This window comes from Ranitomeya variabilis, chromosome 2 (genome assembly GCF_051348905.1).
Source record: "Ranitomeya variabilis isolate aRanVar5 chromosome 2, aRanVar5.hap1, whole genome shotgun sequence".
Lineage (NCBI taxonomy): Eukaryota > Metazoa > Chordata > Amphibia > Anura > Dendrobatidae > Ranitomeya > Ranitomeya variabilis.
This window is the reverse complement of record NC_135233.1, coordinates 475178493-475200609: the sequence shown is the minus strand read 5'-3', so window position 1 is coordinate 475200609 and position 22117 is coordinate 475178493. Positions and strand designations below refer to the sequence as shown.

General features: G+C 45.6%; 1 protein-coding gene across 4 annotated transcripts in view; it reads right to left on the bottom strand.

Moving 5' to 3' along the window:
- RASSF7 (Ras association domain family member 7) overlaps nucleotides 1-21844 on the bottom strand; it is a 73498-nt gene extending 51654 nt beyond the window's left edge. For 2 of the 4 annotated variants that reach the window (XM_077287788.1, XM_077287784.1), the window contains exon 1: nucleotides 13754-13887. The gene's annotated coding sequence lies outside the window, so the exon portion shown is untranslated. Of the gene's footprint in view, nucleotides 1-13753; nucleotides 13888-21721 lie in introns of those variants that run through there. The other 2 variants (XM_077287787.1, XM_077287789.1) reach the window with 2 other exon arrangements.
- Between the last annotated feature and the right edge of the window lie 273 nt (nucleotides 21845-22117).

Here is a 22117-nt window from a genome sequence, read left to right as displayed (position 1 = left end):
TCACATGGACACTTCACTCATATGTGACTTTCACACTTAGGGTACCGTCTCACAGTGGCACTTTTGTCGCTACGACGGTACGATCCGTGGCGTTCCAGCGATATCCATACGATATCGCTGTGTCTGACACGCAGCAGCGATCAGGGACCCTGCTGAGAATCGTACGTCGTAGCAGATCGTTTGGAACTTTCTTTCGTCGCTGGATCTCCCACTGTCATCGTTGGATCGGTGTGTGTGACACCGATCCAACGATGCGTTCGCTTGTAACCAGGGTAAACATCAGGTTACTAAGCGCAGGGCCGCGCTTAGTAACCCGATGTTTACCCTGGTTACCGTCGCAAATGTAAAAAAAATAAAAACAGTACATACTCACCCTCTGATGTCCGTCAGGTCCCTTGCCGTCTGCTTCCAGCACTAACTGACTGCTGGCCGTAAAGTAAGAGCAGAGCGGTGACGTCACCGCTGTGATCTGCTTTCACTTTACGGCGGCACTCAGTCAGAGCGGGAAGCAGACTGCGAGGGACCTGACGGATACCGGAATGTGAGTATGTACTGTTTGTTTTTTTTTACTTTTACGATGGTAACCAGGGTAAACATCGGGTTACTAAGCGCGGCCCTGCGCTTAGTAACCCGATGTTTACCTTGGTTACCCGGGGCCTTCGGCATCGTTGGTCGCTGGAGAGCGGTCTGTGTGACAGCTCCCCAGCGACCACACAACGACTTTCCAACGATCACGGCCAGGTCGTATCGCTGATCGTGATCGTTGGAAAGTTGCAGAGTGTGACAGTACCCTTATGGTCCTGTGACAACGAGCTTCTCTCAATTTTTCACTGAACATTGAGAGCATTAGGGAGAAGAGCTCGTGGGTACATGACTAAGTGTGCAAATCGCATACGGGGGGGCGCCAAACTGAATTCTTGCCCCGGGTGCCAGAAACCCTGGATACACCTCTGCAGCTCTTCATTCAATGTGGCCAAAATATAAACTTCATTCTTGGACCAAGGGCATATCCTATGGATAAGATGTGTGGTGTCTCTTATCTGCAGCACTGATGTCACATAGACAGCGCTGCAGACAATCACTCAGCTCAGAAGTCACTGCTGCAGACAATAACAGTTGTTGGGGCAATGATGGAGGTGCTGGTCCCAGGGAGGGTGAGTTAAGTGTTTTTTCCCTTACAAAAACTGTATCTGCTGATCAAACAAAACATTGGATCGCACTTGGACCAATGTTATTCTATGGGGCCATGCACTTGTCAGATTTTTTTTTACTGGGACCGCATTGGTCCAAGGGGAAAAAAATAAAAATCGCTGAATACCTGAGTTTTATCTGATATTCGGATCACACTCAGCCATGCAAGTCAATGAGTTAGTGGAAAACAATGGACTGCACTCGGATGACATGCAAGTGTGGTCCGATTTCCACGGACTGAAATGGAGAAGATGGAGACATTTTGTTTTCTCCATCTTCTCATCTGAAAGACTTTGATCACACACAATCAGATAGATTGTGTCGGATGAGAGATTATACATTCGTGAGACCCTAGCCTAATTTCCTAACTTATCGCTGCACCCCTATCCCTTCTCTCTGGGGTTCTATTCACACATCGATTCAGACATATGGACAGAGGCTTAGAGATTGCATGGGGGAAGGGTAAAACACAGATGTGCAGGGGAGAGGGGAGAAAGCATCTAAAGTTTTAGAGAGAGTAGAGAACACTCTATATCAACAAGGAGAAAGCAGATGAAAGAGCAATTCTGGAGCTGTGCCGATATATGATAGCAAGAGAAGACAGCAGCATACACACCGAGCTGACACACAACCTGTATTCCTGGGAGGGAAAATCCTGCAAGAGAAAAAAATCTGAAACTTGAAATCAGGCTTCAAGCTGCATATCAGAGCAAATGAATGAAGGAATGAAGATTGCAGACAGAAACTTACTAAAGGTAATAATTACAAGGAACCTGTCATTAGATTCCTGCTGCCCAAACTACATATATCCATCTGGTTTTCCAAGTTAGGTTTACTCTGAATTTCTTTTGCGTTTCAAAGTAAAATATACAGAGGGTACAGAAAGTATTCAGACCCCTTTACATTTTTCATTCTTTGTTTCATTGCAGCCATTTGGTAAATTCAAAAAAGTTCATTTTTTTTCTCATTAATGTACACTCTGCACCCCATCGTGACTGAAAAAAACAAAAATGTAGAAAATTTTGCAAATTTAATAAAAAATAAAACCTGAAATATCACATGGTCATAAGTATTCAGGCCCTTTGCTCAGACACTCATATTTAATGCTCTCCATTTCCTTGTGATCCTCCTTGAGATGTTCTACTCCTTCATTGGAGTCCAGCTGTGTTTAATTAAACTGATATGAGTTGATTTGATAAGGCGCACAGCTGTCTATATAAGACCTCACAGCTCACAGTGCATGTCAGACCAAATGAGAATCATGAGGTCAAAGGAACTGGGCAAGGAGCTCAGAGACAGAATTGCGGCAAGGCACAGATCTGACCAAGGTTACAACAGAATTTCTGCAGTACTCAAGGTTCTGAAGAGCACAGTGGCCTCCATAATCTGTAAATGGAAGAAGTTTGGGACCACCAGAAGTCTTCCTAGACCGGGCCGTCCAGCCAAACTGAGCAAACTGGGATAAGAGCCTTGGTGAGAGAGGTAAAGAAGAACCCCAAGATCACTGTGGCTGAGCTCCAGAGATGCAGTAGGGAGATGGGAGAAAGTTCTACAAAGTCAACTCTCACTACAATCCTCCACCAGTCGGGCCTTTATGGCCGAGTGGCCAGACGGAAGCCTCTTCTCAGTGCAAGACATATGACAGCCCGCATAGGGTTTGCTAAAAAACACATGAAGGACTCCCAGGCTATGAAAAATAAGATTCTCTGGTCTAATGAGACGAAGATAGACCTTTTTGGTGATAATTCTAAGCGGTATTTGTGGAGAAAACCAGGCTGCTCATCACCTGCCCAATACAATCCCAACAGTGAAACATGGTGGTGGCAGCATCATGCTATGGGGGTGTTTTTCAGCTGCAGGGACAGGATGACTGGTTGTCATTGAAGGAAACATGAATGCGGCCACGTACAGAGATATACTGGATGAAAACCTCTTCCAGAGTGCTCTGGACCTCAGACTTGGCAGAAGGTTTACATTCCAACAAGACACTGACCCTAAGCACACAGCTAAAATAACAAAGGAGTGGCTTCAGAACAACTCTGTGATCATTCTTGACTGGCCCAGCCAGAGCCCTGACCTAAACCCAATTGAGCATCTCTCGAGAGACCTGGAAATGGCTGTAGACCAATGTTCACCATCCAACCTGACGGAACTGGAGAGGATTTGCAAGGAAGGATGGCTGAGGATCCCCAAATCCAGGTGTGAAAAACTTATTGCATCATTCCCATGAAGACTCATGGCTGTACTAGCTCAAAAGGTGCTTCTACACAATACTGAGCAAAGGGTCTGAATATTATGACCATGTGATATTTCAGTTCTTTTTTAATAAATTTGCAAAAATTACTAAATTTCTGTTTTTTCAGTCAAGATGGGGCGCAGAGTGTACATTAATGAGAAAAAAAAAATGAACTTTTGTGAATTTACCAAATGGCTGCAATGAAACAAAGAGTGAAAAAATGTAAAGGGGTCTGAATACTTTCCGTACTCGCTGAACTTGGCTGCAAACGTTTAGCCAAACTGATCCATGCTCCCCGCAGTTTGGGCAGCATGAACCTAAATACAAGTTCATTACAGATAAGTTGCTACAAGAAGTGTCTTCCCCTCTTCCTATTAAAGTAAAAATGCACGCTCTGCCTCCTACAGTATGCATATTTGTGGGGGAGCCAGGAAAGACCGCCGTCAGCTGAACAAGTGTCTTCCTGGCGGCCATGTCATGTGTATGGCTGGCTGGGGAATGAGCTGGATACCGTACACCTGCGCCTGGGATTCTCCATTTACCTGCGGTGTCATGACTACATATAAATAAAGCCGCACACACTATAAGGAGGGACTGCACATTCACATTACCCTGCACAAACAACCCAGAAAATGCCTAGTGGCAAATTCAGCCTGTGTAACTATTTCTAAAGCCAAGGTGGTAAAGACAGTGATTGGAGAGATGAGGAAAAAACAGCTTCCTTGGCTCTGAAGTGGGGGAGTGTGCTCAAGGAGGAATGCTAGGAATTCACCTGGTGCTGAGCTCTGCCATCTCCTCTCCTGGGAGTCAGAGAGATAGACATTGGTAATAGAGCAGGAATGATGTGTGGCAAATGTGTGTATCTGTAGAGAGAAGGAAAAAAGAGAGAGAGAGAGGGGAAAAAGAGAGAGAGAGAGAGAGAGGGGAAAGAGAGAGAGAGGGGAAAGAGAGAGAGAGGGGAAAGAGAGAGAGAGGGGAAAGAGAGAGAGAGGGGGGAAAGAGAGAGAGAGAGGGGAAAGAGAGAGAGAGAGGGGAAAGAGAGAGAGAGAGAGGGGAAAGAGAGAGAGAGAGAGGGGAAAGAGAGAGAGAGAGAGGGGAAAGAGAGAGAGAGAGGGGAAAGAGAGAGAGAGAGGGGAAAGAGAGAGAGAGGGGAAAGAGAGAGAGAGGGGAAAGAGAGAGAGAGGGGAAAGAGAGAGAGAGGGGAAAGAGAGAGAGAGAGGGGAAAGAGAGAGAGAGAGAGGGGAAAGAGAGAGAGAGAGAGGGGAAAGAGAGAGAGAGAGAGGGGAAAGAGAGAGAGAGAGAGGGGAAAGAGAGAGAGAGAGAGGGGAAAGAGAGAGAGAGAGAGGGGAAGAGAGAGAGAGAGAGGGGAAAGAGAGAGAGAGAGGGGAAGAGAGAGAGAGAGAGGGGAAAGAGAGAGAGAGGGGAAAGAGAGAGAGAGAGGGGAAAGAGAGAGAGGGGAAAGAGAGAGAGAGAGAGAGAGGGGAAAGAGAGAGAGAGAGAGAGAGAGAGAGAGAGAGAGAGAGGAAAGAGAGAGAGAGGGGAAAGAGAGAGAGAGAGAGGGGAAAGAGAGAGAGAGAGAGGGGAAAGAGAGAGAGAGAGAGGGGAAAGAGAGAGAGAGAGAGAGGGGAAAGAGAGAGAGAGAGAGAGGGGAAAGAGAGAGAGAGAGAGGGAAAGAGAGAGAGAGGGGAAAGAGAGAGAGAGAGAGAGGGGAAAGAGAGAGAGAGAGAGGGGAAAGAGAGAGAGGGGAAAGAGAGAGAGAGAGAGAGGGGAAAGAGAGAGAGAGAGAGAGAGAGAGAGAGAGAGAGAGAGGAAAGAGAGAGAGAGAGAGGGGAAAGAGAGAGAGAGAGGGGAAAGAGAGAGAGAGGGGGGAAAGAGAGAGAGGGGGGAAAGAGAGAGAGGAGGGGGGAAAGAGAGAGAGGAGGGGGGAAAGAGAGAGAGAGGGGGGAAAGAGAGAGAGAGGGGGGAAAGAGAGAGAGAGGGGGGAAAGAGAGAGAGAGAGGGGAAAGAGAGAGAGGGGGGAAAGAGAGAGAGGGGGGAAAGAGAGAGAGGGGGGAAGAGAGAGAGAGGGGGAAAGAGAGAGAGGAGGGGGGAAAGAGAGAGAGAGGGGGAAAGAGAGAGAGGGGGGAAAGAGAGAGAGAGGGGGGAAAGAGAGAGAGAGAAGGGGAAAGAGAGAGAGAGGGGGGAAAGAGAGAGAGAGGGGGGAAAGAGAGAGAGAGGGGGGAAAGAGAGAGAGAGGGGGGAAAGAGAGAGAGAGGGGGGAAAGAGAGAGAGAGGGGGAAAGAGAGAGAGGGGGGAAAGAGAGAGAGGGGGGAAAGAGAGAGAGGGGGGAAAGAGAGAGAGAGGGGGGAAAGAGAGAGAGGAGGGGGGAAAGAGAGAGAGGAGGGGGAAAGAGAGAGAGAGGGGGGAAAGAGAGAGAGAGGGGGGAAAGAGAGAGAGGGGAAAGAGAGAGAGAGGGGGAAAGAGAGAGAGGGGAGGGAAAGAGAGAGAGGGGGGAAAGAGAGAGAGGGGGGGAAAGAGAGAGAGGGGGGAAAGAGAGAGAGAGGGGGGAAAGAGAGAGAGAGAGGGGAAAGAGAGAGGGGGGAAAGAGAGAGAGGGGGGAAAGAGAGAGAGGGGGAAAGAGAGAGAGAGGGGGGAAAGAGAGAGAGGAGGGGGGAAAGAGAGAGAGGAGGGGGGAAAGAGAGAGAGAGGGGGGAAAGAGAGAGAGAGGGGGAAAGAGAGAGAGAGAGGGGAAAGAGAGAGAGAGGGGGGAAAGAGAGAGAGAGGGGGGAAAGAGAGAGAGAGGGGGGAAAGAGAGAGAGAGGGGGGAAAGAGAGAGAGAGGGGGGAAAGAGAGAGAGAGGGGGAAAGAGAGAGAGAGGGGGGAAAGAGAGAGAGAGGGGGGAAAGAGAGAGAGAGGGGGAAGAGAGAGAGAGGGGGGGAAAGAGAGAGAGAGGGGGGGAAAGAGAGAGAGGGGGGGAAAGAGAGAGAGGGGGGGAAAGAGAGAGAGGGGGGAAAGAGAGAGAGGGGGGGGAAAGAGAGAGAGGGGGGGAAAGAGAGAGAGGGGAAAAGAAACAAAAGGAAGAAAAAAAAAGAAAAAGAAGAAAATGGAAATGAGAAAGGAAAAAGAGAAAGAAAGAGGAAAAAAAAAAATAGAAGAAAAAGGAAAAGAATGAAAGAAAAGGAAAAAACAAGGAAAAGAGAAAAAAGGAAAAAGAGAAAAAAGAGAGAAAGAAATAGGAAAACGGTGAAAACGAAAAGGAAGGAAGAAAGAAAGGAAAAAGAAAGATGAAAAAAAGAGAAAAGGGGGAAGAAAGAGAGAAAGAGAAACAGGAAAAAGAGAAAGAAAGAAAATAGTAGTTACCTGACCGATGAACCATTGCAAAAAACTAAATGATCCCTGCAGGAACACAGTATAATATATAAATACATTCATTTCCACAGGAACAGAAGGGTACATAAATATAAAATGTTTTCCGTTTGCCTCCTTTCCATCAGTTTTTTTGGTTGGATCAAAAAAATGTATTCTGCACAACCGTTTTCTCTGACCCAAAAAACTAATATATATAGTTTTAACATTGAAGTCTATGGGAAATGGATCAAAATGTGTGGTTTCGATTTTGCATCCATGATTGCGCCATTATAATGGAATCCGTTTGTTTGTTGTTGATAAATATTAGATTTGTTACAAAACGACAAGTGCACATTGTGAAGAGAGGCCAATAGTAAACGTGCACTGTGCTTCCTAAAAGTTCCCAATTGCATTATTGCACAGGTGTCAGTCACCAGGCACGAGCCGAGGTGTTGTGACCTGAGCTGGCAAATTGCTCACGTGACCACATGCTTCTATGGCAGGTAACCAGGCCAAAACATGTACAGGTGAGTCTAGTAAGCAGGCAAGAATCTCTCCCTCTGAGCAGGTAGGAATGCATCCTGTAAAACACATTCATGTATATGACTCTATGGTATTTATGGACTTTTAATGGTGCATGTTACATAGAGAACAGCAGTCATCATTCCTGCATGATCCGATAGTTTGTCAGAGCTGGGGGGAAGCCTGTTTTTTTTTTTTTTTCTTCTATATGAAAAAAACGGAAACGACTTTGAACAGTCGTAATAATACTATGTCCACCCTTGTTAGGGTCAGCGTTTTTCCATTTTTACCATCAGTGTGGCATACATTTCTCGTGCATGAAAAAAAAAATTATATATATATTTTTTTCATTTATTTGCTAAACTCACACATCCATTTAAGTTTTCACATCCATCAAGACCAAACTTTTTTTCTTATTCAGGTTTCAAAGGAGATACATTTTCTGACCATTCCGCCCCATTGACACTTAACAATGGCATTTTTTGACGGGTACCCATAGATTTCAATGTCCGAGCTTAATTCGCAAAAAAAGAATGAGAATAGGACATGCACAGAAATTATCGGAATGGACACAAAAATCCATTAAAAAAAAAAAAAAATAATATGTGCAAGTGGTTCCATTAGACTCTATAGGTCAGCAACATGGATGAGAAAAATGGATGTGTGAATGTAGCCCTAAAATGTTAAATGCAGGCAGCACTCTGATGACATTTGAGTTCTATCCATTTTTTATGGAATCTTTGACTTCCATTGGTGTCTGATCTGTAATAATGATCAAAATAGGATCTGTCAGCAAAAAAACAACGGGCATATGAACATTGCCAATGGGTACATTTTCTATCCGCGAAGAACAGGTAGAACACATACATGATCCAGGTCATCTGAATGACACCCCACTCTCGTATTTTTTCGGATCGTCTTAGCTCTCACCCATCATGTCCCTAATTAGGCCGTGTGACAGCTGTCTCATGTAGAGAGGGCCGAGAGCGCCGGCCGTGCACTACAGACATCTATACCATGATCATTGCTCTATTGTTTGCATATTGAATTTCACTATGAGCACAATACAACTGATGGTTTACATTCAAGATGTCAAACCTCCGACCACCACCTGCTGCTAAAATCCAACCAGCAATAGATCATGGTCATGTCATTCCTGGATCTGAATGGAGGAGTAACGCATCGTACTGTAAAACATAAAGGAGACTAACTACAACTGTCTGCACTACAAATCCCAGCATTGACTTGATTCACATCAAATAGAAAGTCACAGTCTGCAGAGTATTTATATACTAGTGACACATTAACGTTAATAGCACTGCATTTGTGGGTTTAGTCGGAGCAGGATAACATGTACATTATATAGGGTTGGATACTCTTCCTTTATTTTTTGCCGGTTTCCTCCAAGCGCTCTGGTTTTCAACCATAGTTCACAAATAGATCTAGGTTTAGTAACTCTTGTGACTGTCCAAGGATCCACCAGGGATCACATCCGCACTGATCACAAATACAAGTGGTAACATCAAGGAGAACATGGGACAACTAAAATAAAACTAAACTATTGGTCAACCACTCTCTGAACCGGGATACAAATGTATTATTAATTACTTGCTCCATACATCCCGATTTAGTAACTCTTGTGACTGTCCAAGGATCCACCAGGGATCACATCCGCACTGATCACATATACATGTGGTAACATCAAGGAGAACATGGGACACCTAAAATAAAACTAAACTGTTGGTCAACCACTCTCTGAACCAGGATGTGTCATTAGCTACTTGCTCCATTCTCTTTAGGTACAAGGAGCTTTTGGTGAGGTTTTTGATGTTGCAGATTTTCTGCACCCATTAGGCAAATTAGGTTACTTTTTTAGTGCATTTTTATCACTTTGTCTCTTTTTGGTTTATCATATTTTAAATTAGGCTACTTTGGTTTTGATATTTCCTCCTATTTGGCTTGGACAAAACTTTTATTCGTCCAGTCATTTGCATTTTTTTCTGTGGATTTTATGCATCCAATTAAAGTCTATGGTGAAAATTTGCACATAAAACTCAGCGTATCGGCAAGATAAATTAACATGTTCCAGATTTCAAACAGAAACCGCAGGTCAGTTTACACAGCACAAAAAAAATAAAGCAGTGGGCACGATATTGCTCTTAATCCCATCCCCTATGCTGGAACTAGAAGACGCTGACATTTTTTGCACAGAGAAAAGTACACAATGTCAAAAACTCACTAAAAACTCAACCTTAGGGATGCTCTCTATTGATGCCTTTGACTGGCATCCCATGAATCATGTTGGTCAGTACTCTGGACCACGGATCCTCTGCTTGTAAGGCAAGAATACTGGAAAACCTCATGTTAGGAGATTTGTAAATGGCTGGATAAAGTTCCATACAAGATCCAAGTAGAATGGAAAAGCAATATTGCAGTAAAGGGGTCTATGGGCAATACTGTACCTCTATATGTCAAGGTACCATATGGTGGCACACAAGGTTTATGGTGGCGCAGTGAAGGTTCTGTGGCTCGAATGTGTAAAAGTATTTAATAGCTCTACGTTTCGATTTTTTCTCTATTATCACAGTTACTATTTAAAAAAAAAAAAGGATCAAATATGTTTCATTACATAAGTAGTAGTGACGTATAAAGTTGGTTATCAGAAGGACTCATGAACATGGAGCTGCACTGGCTCAGTCGGCGTTTGCGTATTTGGACATAGAAGTAATGTCTCCATTTTTCCGTTGCCTTCATATACAAATCAGAGGCATATGGATGTAGGCTCATGTATGGCCTTTAAGTCTCTGCGCAAAACAAGAGTTGCACTACTGGGGCAGATTTACTATTGTGACCGTGCCATGACTTTGGTGGAAGAGGAGATAAATTTTGGAGCATTTTGGTGCCAATTGTTGCCTTCAGATTTAGACAATACATTGTATGTCTAGAAGACTGACCCTGATCCAGGATTGGGGCATGGTGAAAATGTGACAAAGTGCACCACCCAAAAAATCAAGAAGCTAACTAAGAAGTAGTAAAGTTAGATAAAAGTGTCTAAAGATGCGCCATCCAACATAAATCTGATGGAGACCAGCAACGATGAAAGAAAGCTATGGGAGAAGAGGCGATATCCAAGTGCAATATACGGGAGTTAATAACAGGGAGGATAAGAGATAATGAGGAGGAATGACGATCATCTTGAATTATTGTGCAGGGATTAGGCACAATTCCACTAAGTGCGGGAGGAAATCAAGAGGTTTCAAGACACAATTGTCCAACTTGGGAAATCGTCCAACTTGACATCCAACCTGACCATACTGCACATAAGAATAAGGACTATTTTTGCCTATGATGCTCTAATGTATACAAGCTCGGATACTAAAAGTGCAGAAGAAATTTCTCCTTATTGGACATAAAATGCATTTTGGAGCTGAAACGCGTTGTGCGTCCAATAAAGAAAAACCTTCTTCAGCATGTTTGGTGTCCAAGCTTCTAAACATCAGGACATAGTCAACAAAAGAAGACCTTTTATCATACTTGGACCTTCATACAGTGATGAATCTGGAGAAGTTTGTAGACTTTCCAGTTTAAACTGTCTAAATATAGGATTAATAATACTGCCCCTATGTGTGTTAACATGTAAAGAACCTGGCAGATGGCCCGAGTACAGAGATACTAGTGTGACTACCTTGTAAACCACAACAAACCCACACTTAGGAGACATTTTACTGTTCCAATCTGGTCATAAGCGGATCCAAGCAGATAGTGATCCAGAAGAACATAGTCAAATGATGATCCCATGACCAGGCAGATCTGGCAAAGGGAAGAGTCAGGTAGTGCAACCTCACTCACCCAAGAATGTCACACCACCAGGTGCAGAGACTTCCAGGGATTCTCGTAAAAAGTAGGATTTTAAGCTTGTAAAGAAAACTTCTGGTGTTGTGAATAGTAAAGGCCATTTCAGACGAGCACAGAATAGCGCATGGACCAGTCCACGTGATCCATTTTCCACCTGGAGCTCAGGTTATTTTCAGTTGTGCCGAACTGCACATAACTCACAGACCCATCTGCGATGCGGAAAGTGCACAGAGCTGCTGACATGACCTGCCCATTAATTATCACAGCCGTCTGGACTCAGCCTTATGTTCACAAAAATGTACAGTACTTTATTGAGAAGATCCAACTGCATAAATAATAAGCCTAGTAGTGTTCTGCCTGGACTTAGCATCGTTCCTGCAGTGCATACTATGTCAGCGTCACAGCATGATGGCCATACCAGGAATATAAACATTAGTTATATAATGCTGGCTGAGGCAACCTCTGTATAGCATGCCAGGGCATGGATCTCTGCAGCAGCTGGTGCAATGGCTATAGAGCTTGAGGTCAGCTGCAAGGATTGGAGGGTCCCAGCAGCAGCTCTCCTGCTGACACTTATGGTGCCTGTATCTACCAATACAAGTGCTCTGTAGCAGCTCTCCTGCTGACCCTCATGGTGCCTTTATCTGTGAATGGAGCTTCCCTGCAGGAGCTCTCCTGCTGACACTTACAGTGCCTGTATCTGCGAATGCAAGTGCTCTGCAGCAGCTATCCTGCTACCCTCATAGGGCCTTTTAACTGTGAATATTAAGGGTATGTGCACACGTCAGGTTTTCTTGCAGAAATTTTCCTGACAAAATCCAGACATTTCTGCCAGAAATCCGCATGCGTTTTTTTTGCGCTTTTTTTTGTGCGTTTTTTTTTGCGTTTTTTTCCTGACACTCCAATTTAATGGGAAATCTGCAAAAATAATGAACATGTTGCTTCTTTTTCCGGAATGCGTTTTTTTTTGCGGAAAAAAACGCAACATGTGCACAAAAGATGCGGAACGCATTCTAAATGATAGGATGCATAATGTATGCGTTTTTAATGCGGTATTATAGCATTTTTATCGGGGAAATCCTCAAAAAAAACGCAAAAATTCCTGAAGAAATACTGACGTGTGCACATACCCTAAGGTTCCCTGCAGCAGTTCTCCTGCTGATCCTTGTTGCTCTTGTACCTATGACTGAGTGGAGGTTCCCTGCGGCAGCTCTCCAACTAACCCTTGTTGCTACTGTACCTATGAATGGAGGTTCCCTGCAGCAGCTCTCCTGCTGACCCTTGTAGTGTCTGTACCTATGAATGGAGGATCCCTGCAGCAGCTCTCCCGCTGACCCTTGTAGTGTCTGTACCTATGAATGGAGGATCCCTGCAGCAGCTCTCCCGCTGACCCTTGTAGTGTCTGTACCTATGAATGGAGGATCCCTGCAGCAGCTCTCCCTTGTAGTGTCTGTACCTATGAATGGAGGAACCCTGCAGCAGCTCTCCCACTGACCCTTGTAGCGTCTGTACCTATGAATGGAGGTTCCCTGCAGCAGCTCTCCCGCTGACCCTTGTAGTGTCTGTACCTATGAATGGAGGATCCCTGCAGCAGCTCTCCCGCTGACCCTTGTAGTGTCTGTACCTATGAATGGAGGATCCCTGAAGCAGCTCTCCCTTGTAGTGTCTGTACCTATGAATGGAGGAACCCTGCAGCAGCTCTCCCACTGACCCTTGTAGTGTCTGTACCTATGAATGGAGGTTCCCTGCAGCAGCTCTCCCGCTGACCCTTGTAGTGTCTGTACCTATGAATGGAGGTTCCCTGCAGCAGCTCTCCCGCTGACCCTTGTAGTGTCTGTACCTATGAATGGAGGAACCCTGCAGCAGCTCTCCCGCTGACCCTTGTCGCTCCTGTACCTATGAATGGAGGATCCCTGCAGCAGCTCTCCCGCTGACCCTTGTTGCTCCTGTACCTATGAATGGAGGATCCCTGCAGCAGCTCTCCTGAGGACCCTTGTTGCTCCTGTACCTATGAATGGAGGATCCCTGCAGCAGCTCTCCAACTGACCCTTGTTGATAATGCATCTATGAATGGATCCCTATCTGTGTATTATCTCGCCTCTGATGCTTTATTTTCTAGGCTGTGGGGATTTTTAATTCCCTATTGCAGTTCTCATTTTTTACCCAATGGCAACAGGCTGCCATGGAGAGCGCAGAATTAGTGATAATAATGTAATCGGGGACAGATACAGACTAAGGAACGTCTCCTGTCACCCACACAAAATACCCACTATAGTCCCCAAAATATTACAAGAAGTGAAGCCAGTCTGGCTCCTGCTGTGACACCGCCTTATAGGAACAATATTAGCCAAAATTGACAATGTATCCCATAGTGTTTATATTGTGATTATTGACCTCCGCCCCAATATAAGAGGTGACAGGACACGGGGTCATGTGCTGCCTATGTGGCCCCCTGAGCTCTCCTGAGGTGACAGGTGCCTGCAGAACGCTGGACCCCGGCACTGACCTATATTTACTGCAGCACTAACCCAGGATCCATCACAGCAACACGGATCACAGGGGAAAACACTCACTGAGTAACAGCCCAGAGTTACAGGAAGTGTCACCTGTAGATTAACTCACCGGATCCCAGATCTGAAGAAGATCCAACCAGCGGGAGGAGAGATCCGGGCTCCTGTCACTCCGGCACCTCCGATCAGCTGATCCTTCCCCCACCCTGCACTGCCCCGGACTGAGAGCCAGGAAGCAACCTGCAGCACCTCACACACGCCTGATTGGCCAGCCCCGGCCCCCCGACCACGCCCACAGGTAAGGTAACCTATCGGACGGCCAAAGTGTCTCTCACCGGCTGGGAGTACAGGTGTGGGCGGGGCCAGGTGTCATCTGAAAGGTGATGTCATCCCTGAGAGTGGGCTTAACCCCTGCGTGCCCAGGTGAGGGCTGTGACACCTCCTCCCTATAGCCAGTGCTGTCAGTAATGCTGAAGCCACTAACTATATATACAGTATATATAATAGAAAGAAATAACACAGATGTGTGCACAAAGCTAGTGAGCCTAGCACTGCATGCTGACCTTACTTAGTATAGAAGTGTGAGTGTATATATATATATTGCTAGTCTTTTTACGAAAATTCTTAAAGGTACATCACTAGGTGGCACGTGAATCTACTGATGTGTGTGTATATGGTGTGTGTGTATGGTGTGTGTGTGTGTGTGTGTATATGGTGTGTGTGTGTATATGTGTGGTGTGTGTATATGTGTGTGTATATATGGTGTGTGTATATGTGTGTGTGTGTGTGTGTATGGTGTGTGTGTATATGGTGTGTGTGTATGGTGTGTTTGTGTATTGTATGGTATGTGTGTATATATGGTGTGTGTGTATGTGTATGGTGTGTGTGTATTGTATGGTATGTGTGTGCGTGTATGGTGTGTGTATATATGGTGTGTGTGTATGTATGGTGTGTGTATATGTGTGTGTATATGGTGTGTGTACGGTGTGTGTGTGTGTATATGGTGTGTGAGTATATGGTGTGTGTGTATGGTGTGTGTATGGTGTGTATGGTGTGTGTGTATGGTATGTGTGTGTGTGTATGTGTATGGTATGTGTGTGTATGGTGTGTGTGTATACTATGTGTGTATGGTATGTGTGTGTATAGTATGTGTGTATGGTATGTGTGTGTATATGGTGTGTGTGTATATGGTGTGTGTGTATGGTGTGTGTGTATGGGGTGTGTGTATGGGGTGTGTGTGTATTGTGTGTATGTATGTGTAATTATATATATATATATATATATATATATATATATATATATATATACACATACATACATACACACACACCCCATACACACACACACACACCATACACACACCATACACACATACTATACACACACACCATACACACACATACCATACACACATACTATACACACACACCATACACACACATACCATACACATACACACACACACACACACACACCATACACACACACACCATACACACATACCATACACACACACCATACACACCATACACACACCATACACACACACCATACACATACACACATACCATACACACACACATACCATACACACACCATAACCATACATACCATACACACACCCCATACACACACCCCATACACACACACCATACACACACACCATACACATACACACATACCATACACACACACATATACCATACACACACCATAACCATACACACCATACACATACACACCATACATACCATACACACACCCCATACACACACACCATACACACACCATACCATACACACACACCATACACACACACCCCATACACACACCCCATACACACACACTCACACACACACACACACACACACACACATATACACAAACATACATATACACACACACACACCATACACACACACACACACACACACACCTGCCACCTGGTGCTTTACCTTTAAGAATTTGTATAAAAACAAACAAAACATTCCAGTCCACAGCTAGTAAAGGTCATAGTGGTAACAGTGACTGACAGCGCCCTGCACCATGGATCCTCCCACACCGGCAGCAGATGACCTGTAATACTGATTTTTACATTAGAGATCAATCACATTTTCTTAGTTGTATCTGTTTCCAGCTGTGTGATGAATACCGTGGCACAATCACACATGGTGCTGGGTTCTTCTCTCCTTGCTGTCCAGAAAATCTCCATCATTATGCAGTGATCTGGTGTTGTGTTGTATAACTGTACCACTGTGCAATGCAAATTTGTCACTTGTGTGTCTGTGAATCATAGCTGGGTGATAATACCTATTGGAGGTGAAGGAAGAATCTGGTGTAACTAAAGCTAAAGACAGAGTCTCGCTCTTTAAAGAGCATTTGTCACTTGCCATGAATATGGTTTTTTTTGCACCATGGCTATATACCGCCGTTTTCCTGAATCTGTTTTTCTTTTGTTCCTGCACCTATATATTCATGAGAACTAGCCCCTCTTCATGTAGGTCACTCTAGTGTCATCAAGACAATTCTCATAGAGATTAGTTGATGTCACGCCCACTTGGCTAAAAATACTACATTTATAAATAGGGAAGAGAGAATCATATCTCAGGAATGGAGACGCAAAGGAACAAAAGAAAAGTGACTCCAGATTCAGGAGAACAGCAGAATATACACCAGATAATTATCTTTTTACAACAACTGACAGGTTCTCTTTAAAGAGAACCAGTCACTTGCTCAAAAAATTGAGATAAATACCTTGCAAAAATCTCTGAGCTCCCCTGATTCTGCATCTCTTTTCTGTTTTGCGCTGCGTCGCTCCATTGCAGAGATATTAATATTTGTTGCTTTTGTAGGGCAGTATGTGAAATTTCTGCTAGCAGTTCAACTGATTATTTGCTCTTTATTTTCTCTGGCGGTGTGTGCTTTCAACCCTTCTTCCCAGGTGTTGCCAATCACAGCTCAGCAGCATCTGATACTTTTAGATGAGAGAAGAGTCTGAAGAAACACCCAATAGTAATACAAGCAAAGATTTCACATAGTGCGCTCCAAAAGCAACAAACGTGAATATCTTTGTAATGGAGCGACGTAGCACAAAACGGAAAACAGCTGCAGATTTACGGGAGCTTAGGGATTAAGGTATTAAACTCAATTTTTTTGAAAGAATGACAAGTCCGCTTAAGGTGAGATGAGCAGCTGCCAGATAATGATTGGCGCATGGGTCAAAAATGAATTGGAAAGATAAGCTATGTTTTCAATAGGGGAATCGTAGGGCTAGACCCATTGACATTGGATTGTTGGCAGATTGACCAACAAAAGTTTCATGTTTTCGGTCAGCTAAAGACGTGGTTGAATAAAAGGAGGACGGGAGAATTTATACTGAATTTACTGCTGATGTTTTGATAGTAAATGTCATTGTTTAAAGTGACGGAGGCCGAACTGTAAGTGATACAGGGTGCATTATGGGAAGGTTTATATTTTAGATTAGAATAGTGATATTTCTGGTCTGCAGGAGAAAGGATAAAAACTCTCAGGGCAGGTCTAACCAGTCTGCAGCGCACTGACTGTACACAGAGTGCTGGAAGGCTATCATTATACTTGGTAATTAGTCAACTTTTGGAACAAAGTTTTTCAAATCTGAAGTGTGGGGGGACATCATGTGTCATCACTCTTATCATTGGGCGCTATAGAAATCTAATCTAGAGCTGAGAGCTATACTCCTCAAAATACTCCACAGCGCTTGGATAATGGGTTAGGGCCCTCGAATGTCTCCCCACCTGTATGGAGATAAGATTTTCAGGTCATATTGATCCTAATTTTATGTGAAATGTACATTTTACCCTAAACAGGATCTGTCTGACATATCTGCTGTAATAAATAATTGTATCCCACACAAATTACTAATGCTGAAGCTTCTTTTCTTACAGCTTTATATTGTGCTGATACTCTGTTATTCCTCCTGGAAATGTAACAATAAATTGACAACTCGTTGCTATCCGCTGAGGGTTTGTTTCTACATAATCTGATACTTTTATTAATGAATGGACACTGTCAGACTGTCAGAGGACACACCCCTTTGATAATAAGGCCGGTTTCACACGTCAGTGGCTCCGGTACGTGAGGTGACAGTTTCCTCCCGTACCGGAGACACTGACACACGTAGACCCATAAAAATCAATGCATCTGTTCAGATGTCATTGATTTTGTGCGGACCGTGTGCGGACCGTGTCTCCGTGTGCCAAGCACGGAGACATGTCAGTGTTCGTGGGAGCGCACGGATTACACGGACCCAATAGAGTCAATGGGTCCGTGTAAAACACGCACCTCACACGGACATTCTCCGTCTGGGGTCCGTGTGCGTGCCGGAGACAGCGCTACAGTAAGCGCTGTCCCTCCCACATGGTGCTGAAGCCGGTATTCATATCTTCCCTGTAGCAGCGTTTGCTACAGAGAAAATATGAATGATAGTGTTTAAACTAAAGATCCATGTGTCCGCCGCCCCCCCACCCCCTGTGCGCCCCCCCCGCTGGTCAGAAAATACTCACCCGGATCCCCCGTCGGCAGTCGCTCCTTCCTGGTCTGGCCGCGCCTCCTACTGTATGCGGCCGATTACACTCATGAATATGTGGCTCCACCTCCAATAGGGGCGGAGCCGCCTATTCATGAGTGTAAATGAGCGGCCCCACGTGACCGCATACAGTAGGAGGCGCGGCCAGACCAGGAAGGAGCTACAGCCGACGGGGGACCCGGATAAGTATTTTCTGACCAGCGGGGGGGGCGCACAGGGGGTGGGGGGGCGGCGGACACATGGATCTTTATTTTAAACACTATTCTTCATATTTTCCCTGCAGCAAACGTTGCTGCAGGGATGATATGAATCGCAGCTTCAGCACCATGCAGAGTGGGTACCACACGCTCCGTGTGGTACCCACTCGCCATACGGGCGGCACACGTGTGCCGCAGGTATGGCCTCCGTGAGTTCCCAGGCACACGGACACCATACCTCCCAACCGTCCCGATTTCAGCGGGACAGTCCCGCTTTGGCACCGGGGTCCCGCTGTCCCGCTTCGGGCATTTAAAATCCCGAATTTGCGGCCGCCGGTGAAGCCCCGCCCACTTCCGGGACGTAGAGAGAGCCAGCCTGTTTTTTTTTTTTTTTTTATAAAAGCTGCCTCCTGACCGCCCGCGCAACACCCCCCCCCCCTCCCGCCCCCTGTGCGGCGCTGCCACGCTGAAGGAGAGAGCCTGCAGCAATCAAGAAGAAAGGTCAGCGATTCACTACCTCTGGCTGTGTGTGCACGGAGCTCCGGCTTCTGCTCTTAGCTGCTATCCCGGCAGAGAAGGAGAGACGGGGGAGGTGCCGGGATAGTGCAGAGCTGTGAGCAGGAGACTGAAGACTTCAGCAGAGAGCTGCACATGGACATCAGCCGCCCCTGCATCACAGAGGAGATTGTGTGTGTGTGATGTGTGTAATGGCTGCGTGTGTGTGTGTGATGGCTGCGTGTGTGTGTGTGATGGCTGCGTGTGTGTGTGTGTGATGGCTGCGTGTGTGTGTGTGTGATGGCTGCGTGTGTGTGTGTGTGATGGCTGCGTGTGTGTGTGATGGCTGTGTGTGTGTGATGGCTGTGTGTGTGTGATGGCTGTGTGTGTGTGTCATGGCTGTGTGTGTGTCATGGCTGTGTGTGTGTGATGGCTGTGTGTGTGTGATGGCTGTGTGTGTGTGATGGCTGTGTGTGTGTGATGGCTGTGTGTGTGTGATGGCTGTGTGTGTGTGATGGCTGTGTGTGTGTGTGATGGCTGCGTGTGTGTGTGATGGCTGCGTGTGTGTGTGATGGCTGCGTGTGTGTGTGATGGCTGCGTGTGTGTGTGATGGCTGCGTGTGTGTGTGATGGCTGCGTGTGTGTGTGATGGCTGCGTGTGTGTGTGATGGCTGCGTGTGATGGCTGCGTGTGTGTGATGGCTGTGTGTGTGTGTGTGTGATGGCTGTGTGTGTGTGATGGCTGTGTGTGTGTGATGGCTGCGTGTGTGTGATGGCTGCGTGTGTGTGTGTGATGGCTGTGTGTGTGTGTGTGTGTGATGGCTGCGTGTGTGTGTGTGTGATGGCTGCGTGTGTGTGTGTGTGTGTGATGGCTGCGTGTGTGTGTGTGATGGCTGCGTGTGTGTGTGTGATGGCTGCGTGTGTGTGTGATGGCTGCGTGTGTGTGTGTGATGGCTGCGTGTGTGTGTGTGTGATGGCTGCGTGTGTGTGTGTGTGTGATGGCTGCGTGTGTGTGTGTGTGTGATGGCTGCGTGTGTGTGTGTGATGGCTGCGTGTGTGTGTGATGGCTGCGTGTGTGATGCATTTGTGTCAAAGCTGCATGTGTTTGTGAGCTGCGTGCGTGTGTGAGCTGCGTGCGTGTGTGAGCTGCGTGCGTGTGAGCTGCGTGCCTGTGTGTGAGCTGCGTGCCTGTGTGTGAGCTGCGTGCCTGTATGTCATTATACAGTATGGAGCATCATGTGTGGTCATTATACAATATGGAGCATCATGTGCGGTCATTATACAGTATGGAGCATCATGTGCGGTCATTATACACTATGGAGCATCATGTGCGGTCATACAGTATGGAGCATCATGTGTGTTCATTATACAGTATGGAGCGTCATGTGTGTTCATTATATATTATGGAGCGTCATGTGTGGTCATCGTACAGTATGGAGCATCATGTGTGGCCATTATACAGTATGGGGCACTGTGTGGCCATATTTTTTTGTTTATAATTATTGTATATGAAACTGTGATCGGCAGTGCTAAATGGGTGTGGTTGGGATGTGGATATGGGTGTGACTAATTATGAATGGGTGTGGTCAGAGGCGTGGCCTAAAATTTGCCGCGGCGCGCAAAGCGCGCCGCAAACTTTGTCCCTCTTTCCCATCTTCAAAAGTTGGGAGGTATGGGACACGGATAACTCCGGTACCGATTTGTCCGGTACCGGAATTATCTGGACGTGTGGGACAGCCCTAAAATGGTAACACCTAGTTGTCAATTGAGTAACACAACAGAGGGATATAAGAAAAGACAAAACGATTGTTACTTCATCGGGATTGCAAGTATTTATATGTAAAATAGATATGACAGGAGGGCACATAAATTCTCTTTATCGGGCAATTCAGAGACTTTTGACCTTGACTCAGGTCATGCATCCAAAGATCACTCCATGAAGGTGCAGTCGGCCATAGATTGTGTCTGCCAAGGGGATCTGGCCGATTAAGCGGAGTGTGACTCAATTATTTGAGAGGAGAAGAAGTTGGACGAAAAAATGTCTCAATAGTCCTCATTCTGTAAGAGCGCGGAAATCGGACTGCACTCAGATGTCATCCGACTGCAGTCCGATGATTTTCACGGACTCATTGACTTGCATGGCCGAGTGCGATCCGAGTATCAGATCAAACTTGGGCATACAGCAATTCTTCTTCCTAGGACTGACTCTATCCAAGGAAAAAAAAATCAGAAATGTGCGCGGCCCCGAAGACTAAGATTGATCCAAGTGCGATCCGATGTTTTGATGCAGATAAATTGGGCCACTTTGCAACCCACAAGGTCCTGTTATTTTGCAGAAAAGAGAATTGCAGATTTATCCAAACAAGCAACAATGAGGAAGTAAAGGTAAATATTTTCAGCATTAGTCCAAACATTGTATAAATACTGGACATGGAACCTTTGTGTTCATTCCTTCATTATCTGCGTAGCTTGGCACATGGGGCAAGTTTTCTTACTCTGACACTATGTATCCATGGAATCCTGACATTTCAAGCTGGCAAATAAGGAATGTTGCTGAAACCATAATAAATTAGCTGTCTTGTTACAACTAGGCAGCAGTGTAGCTGAGGAATGATGGGGCATGTTCCCTGGGTGCTGGGTGCCATCAAATCTCCCATTGTCAGGGTCTATAGATATTGTAAATAGTTGTTCAGATGTTTGTGAAAATAGCTCGCTGATGATCATAATATTAAATATATGCTTAAATGCAATAATCAGATTATTGATAATTACCAGGAAAAAAAATTAAAAATAAAAGTAAATCTTAGTTGTCAGATTAATACCCACTTCTATGTATTACCTTCTAAGACCAGATCATTTCTCCTCACCTTGTCAGATGTCTGCTCAACCTGTTCGCCTACTGAAAAGAAACTTCTGATATGTGGGTGTAATTCTGCGCTGCGTCCCACTTACTCGCTATGGAGGGTGGGCATCTCTTGATACAAGGGGGCTTGTGGTTACCAAGGACACCCATGATTTAAAAAGAAGTTTGTGACCAATCAGGAAAGCCATGAGTGAGAGCCTTGGCATTTGTGAGGGGGGACAACAATTACTGCGAAGAGGAGGGATGGGAGTGGAGGAGGGTAAAGGGACATTTAGGAGGGGGGTAAGGGCAGAGGTCCTGCAAACTCCAGTCATCAAAGCAACAAAATGCTGCGTGCACAGAAATAATGCAGAAATTGT